The sequence below is a fragment of the Onychomys torridus genome, chromosome 8 (genome assembly GCF_903995425.1).
Source record: "Onychomys torridus chromosome 8, mOncTor1.1, whole genome shotgun sequence".
NCBI classification, from domain to species: Eukaryota; Metazoa; Chordata; class Mammalia; order Rodentia; family Cricetidae; genus Onychomys; species Onychomys torridus.
Window position 1 is genome coordinate 9552183 of NC_050450.1, and position 5631 is coordinate 9557813.

A 5631-nucleotide genomic window follows, 5' to 3' on the forward strand; every position below is an offset into this window, starting at 1 on the left:
TCAGAAGAATCCCCAGAAGCTCTTGGGCCAAACAGCACACAAGGTGACTGACCCCCTTGGCTGTCTTCTGACCCCTGTGCAGGCACCATGGAGCATAGGTGCCCCCAGTTATACATACCAATGTGAACACACACACAAAGGAAAACAACGGAACAACAGAGTCCCCCATACACCCCACCTCCCTGCATGCTGTATAAAAGAGCTACTGACTTTTCTTTCTCCTTTCATTTATTTATTTATTGAGATTTATCAAATTATTTGTTTTTCCTAACATCTGACTAAGTCCTTTCCTAAACCCAGGCCTACCTGGGGAACTGCTACCACCTCATTAGAGTCAACAATTCTCTTTTGCCCAATCTCTGCAACAAGCAAATGCCCACCTAATAATACACTTGCACAGCAGAATATAATTTAGCCACCAAGAAGAACCTCGTACTGATCCATGTGTAGCTTGGATCACCAAAAATGTGACACTGTGACCAGAGAAAGCAGCCAGACACAGGACACCACCTACTCTGATTCCATGTACAGGACAGAAACACAGAGGGTAAGCAGAGTCATAGTAACTGAGGTGGGGAGGGATGGGAGGTTTGGAATGGCAGAAAACGGGCAGAGGTCCTTTTGATGGTGTAAAGGAACTTTAGTTACACAGTGGTGGCCACTGCCCAGCCTGTGCACACAAGGAAACCTGTGAACCGTATGCTTCACACTGGTATGATTTATGGCACAGGAATTCTAGGTCAGATTTTTTAGACAGGTTCCTACTATACAGCCCAGGCTGATCTGAAATCCTCCTGCCTCAACCTCCCTAGTGCAGAGATTGCAGATGTGTACCCACACCTAGCCTGTACCTCCATTTGTAGAGAGCCTCATCGAGAAGGAGTCAAGGTGAGGACACAGCTCTGCCATCAGCAGTCCTGTCTTTTGGTTCCTGGAGACATCTTTTATCCCTTCCCTTGTCTGCTTCTGCTCAATCAGATCAGAGGCTTCTGTTTGCCTGTTGACAGGACTGCGTGAGTAAATCAGAAAGGGTCCCGCACACTAAGACTTAGATTTGATCCCAAGCAATGCATGAACTAGGCCTGGTGACATATACTAGTCACCAGCACTCAGGAGGTGGAAGACTTCTGCTGAGTCTGCCAACCTGGGCACATGAGAGCCTGTCTCAGAAGTCGTGTGTAGGTTCCCAATGAGGAGAGGGGCCTGGAGCCCTGTCCTTGTGCTCCTCTCATGTTCTATGACTCACTTTACCCAGGAACAAGCATCCCTTCCTGTCTGCCATCTGGAAGAATGCACTTCTATTCATTTCACCAGTAATTCATTTATGCCCAATTATGCAAACTGTTTCCTTAGCAACCTCCCCTTTTTGATAAAAAACAAAACAAAACAAAACAAAAACAAAAAAAACCACAACTTTTTTCTTTGGATACAATTGTCATCCAGTACTGAGACTGTCCTTTTCCACAGAGCATCTGGGAATCCTTTCTGTGTGTGTGTGTGTGTGTGTGTGTGTGTGTGTGTGTGTGTGTGTGTGTGTTGATGTTGGGTGTTGTGCTGCCTAGTTTTATGTCAACTTTACACAAGCTCGAGTCATTTGAGAAGAAAGAACCTCAATTGAAAAATGTCCCCACTGGATTAGCATATCACCAAGACTGTGCTGCATTTTCTCGACTGATGATTGATGCGGGAGAGTCCAGCCCACTGTGGGTGGGGCCACTCCTGGACTGGTGGTCCTGGGTTCTATAAAAAAGCAGGCTGAGCAAGCCATGAGTAGGCAGTATGCAGCACTTCTTCATTGCCTCTGCATCAGCTGCTGCCTCCGGGTCCTTCCAGTCCCCGCTGACTTCCCTTTTTGATGTTCTGTGAGCTGTAAGGTGAAACAAACCCATTCCTCCCAAGCTGCTGTTAATCATGGGGTTTATCTCAACAATAGAAAATAAACTAAGGCAGCTGTCTCCCTCTATTGCTTCCCAAGTTTTAGGATATCACACATTTCATTTTTTATTCATAATGCCAGAATTAGTCACATGGACTTCTCACTGCAAAGAAATATCATTCAGCCATGTGCCCTAAAAACTCAAAGAACTGGATTTTTTTCCATATAGACATCCCTAATATAAATCAGTAATAGTTGCTCTATTTTTCTTTTGAGATTATAATTCAATTACATCATTTCCCCTTCCCTTATTTCCTTCTGAACCCTCCCATATATACCTTCTTTCTCTTACAAACTCACGGCCCCTTTTCTCACTGATTGTTATCACATGCATTTATGTATATACATACAGTCTTAAATACAGCCTTCTCAGTCTGTATAATGTCACCTGTATGTATGTTTTCAGCGGTAACCATTCAGAACTGGATAATCAATTGGCATGCTCGTCCCTGGTGAAGACTGTTTCTCCTGGTCCCAGCATTCCTTCATGGCTCGTAGCTCTTCGTGTAGAGTTGAGGCCTCCTGATTTTCCCCAACCACTTGGGCAATTGTTATTGTCTCTGTTCAGCTCATGTTTTGTCAGTCATGTGGGTTAGACTTTGCTAGGAAACACAGTCTCACAGCAAACTCCTTGATCTTTTGGCTCTTAACATCTTTCTGCCCCTTCTTCCACAATGTTCCCTGAGCCTTAAGTGTGGGCACTTGGTAATGCATCTGTCGGTACAGATAAGTAGCCCCCAATTCACCTTGTTCTGAGACAGGGTCTCTCGCTGAGCCTTGGGCATCAGCAAGCTCCAGTAATCTTCCTATTTCTGCCTCTCCAGGGATAGGGCCACACCCACCTCTTCACACGGGTGCCGGGGCTCCAAATGTGTCCTCATGCGTGTGCCACAAGCACTTCACCGACTGAGCCACCTTCCCACCCTGGAAATGTCTCTTTAAAGAGACAAGTTAAGGTCTGCACCAGGGTGCTGTGGGAATGCCAGGGCTGAAGGTCAAAGGCAATCCTTCTGCTCTGGTTGCTTGTCCCTCTGCACCCGGGTAGTCAGGTCACCGGGCACTGATAGCAGTGAGAGGGCTGTATTTCCCCCCTTTCTGAGACAGGCTGGTCTTGAACACCTGACCTTCTGCCTTCATCTCTCCACTGCTGGATTATGGGCATGCACCACTACTCCCAACCTGACCCCAAAGTGCTAAGCAGCAGTTTGTGGGGCCCTGTACATTAAGCTGCCATTCCTGTTTTGGACCCACTCATCACAGGTTCTCAGGCACCTGGGGCAATTCAGTGTTTGCATAAAGCACAGGCCAGCCATGGAGCCAGCGGGTAGGCAGGAGGTCCCATGGGTAGCATAAACCTCTTCCTGTTTGTACCACCTCAGAAATTACTGTAAAACACAGGCGGCCCAGCATTCACAGTAAAGCCTCTTTTTAAAAATAATGGAATGACGGATTGGGGATTTAGCTCAGTGGTAGAGCACTTGCCTAGCAAGCACAAGGCCCTGGGTTCGAGCCTCAGCTCAAAAAAAAATGGAATGACTTACAACAGACAGCAATGAGGTAAATCACAGACCTGGAGAAGCCTCAAAGAGGCTTGAGGTACAAGTGAATCAAGAAAACCATAGCTGCACCTTGGTAGCTGTGTCTGCCAGCGGTCAGAATGCCCCTCTGTGGTTAAACTAAGGTGCCAGGACATTAGCCCACACATGTGCTCTAGTGAACAGCCCACATCCTCAAAGACCCCGGCTTCTTTACAGTATCATTTATGTTGTGGTTGTGACCCTCCTTGTGTGCTATCCTAGAGGATCATGGGAGGAAATACTCTAAAAGGGTGATCCAGTCCACCACGACTAGGGATGGAAAAAGAGTCACTTTACCTCATGAATATACCACCCACCTAATAAATATTCATAAAAATCTCTCTACTCCTCAGACTCACAACACAGATCCGACTGTGCTGCCCCCATGGTGGAGCAGCCCACTCCCGTCTCTCTGGAGCACTTTGCTAACGAAACTCCTTAGACTGCATCTCTAGACTGTGCCTTCCCTTTAAGAAGGCAAGAATGGAGAGACTTTCCCTAACTTCTCCCAGCACTCTGGAGGAACTGTCTGAGGGCTACTTCCTAATGTAACCTTAAGGAACTTGGAGACCAGGCTCTGCAGACCACCTCTTACCTGGTGTGTATCATTAACGTAAGGAGCAGCCAGAGATGGAGCGGGGCTGGTTACATACATCCTGTAACTGAGATCCCTTCCAGATGTCCTTCCCTCAGACCGTGCCTGCTTGTCACTAGCACACAGCCAGGCACTGATAGCAGTGAGAGGGCTGTATTTCCCCCCTTTCTGAGACAGGCTGGTCTTGAACACCTGACCTGTGAGCAAGGACGAGACCCATGGGATGGTTAATCTTCATTGTCAGTTTGACTGGAAACACCTCCGGGTATGTCTGTCTCTGAGGGTATTTCTAGGAAGGTTTAACTGTCAGTTTGCACCCTGAATGTGGTGGCACCATCCCATTTGCTGGGATCCTGGATTAGATGAGTAAGAAGAGAAGGCAAGGTGAGCACCCACACTCGTGTGTTTCTGTCCTGTGGGTGCTATGTGACCAGCTGTCTCCATGACTTGTCTACCACAACAGACCATTCCCTCAAACCGTGAGTCCTCACTTGGTTCTAACAGCAACAAGAAAAGTAACTCAGCCAACACAGGAGCAGCTCCCAGGAAGACTGCAGAGCAGGCCCACACAGCAGCAGTCCAGTGGCTCAACGCACAGCAAGCTAAGCGGAGGGAGGGCCATTCCCCACCACCTTCTCAGGGATCCAAAATGCCCTTCCTTCCCTGCCAAGTCTCTTCTGGGGTTTCAGGAAAGAAGGGGTAGGGAACACAAAACCACAGGACTCTAACAGCAGGGTTGCTTTTTGCAGGGCACCATTACCCCAAACTAACATACACCACCCCAGCAGCCGAGGGAACAGAGGTCCAAGCATTGAGACCAGCCAGCCAGTGCTAGTTGCTAGCCTCAAGTCTGTTTTCCACGGTCTGGGCCAGAGGAGCTGGGATACAATAGGGGGTCAGCCAATTCTGTGTCCCCAGGAATCCTCACCATCCAAGAACCCCAAAGAGGAAGAGAAGGCAGGGACCTTAGACTGAGATGTCTTTGGAAATAACTGCCACGCCAGGTATGGTAGCACACACCTTTAACCCCAGCACTCGGAGGCAGAGGCAGGCAGTGGACCTCTGAGTTTGAGGCTAGCCTGGTCTATACAGCAAGTTCCAGTATAGTCAGGGCTACAAAGTGGAACCCTGTCTCAAAATAAAATAAAATATAACTGCCAAGGAATGACAGGCCCTGGGCACTGAGCTTAGGACTGAGGCTGGGCAGTCCTTGGCTCTCAGCCCTCCTGCACGGCTGGATTCCTTTTCCTGTCTAGGCCCCAAAGACTCCTAAGCCAGAATCCGGCCCCTCACTCTTCCATCCCCAACACCCACCCCATGCCCTAGTCAGGAAGACTATTAACACGATCTCAGATGGACCTGAAGACATATGAAAGATTTTCACATGCTGGCAAGAGTGAGTTCTCTGCCCCTTTTGTCACTGGGGTGACTAGCCGGGACCAGTTATGTCCATAAGCCCTGGGAACACAGAAGGCTTAAGGCGCTGCAGAAAAGATGAAGTCAACTTGGAAGAAACATGTTTT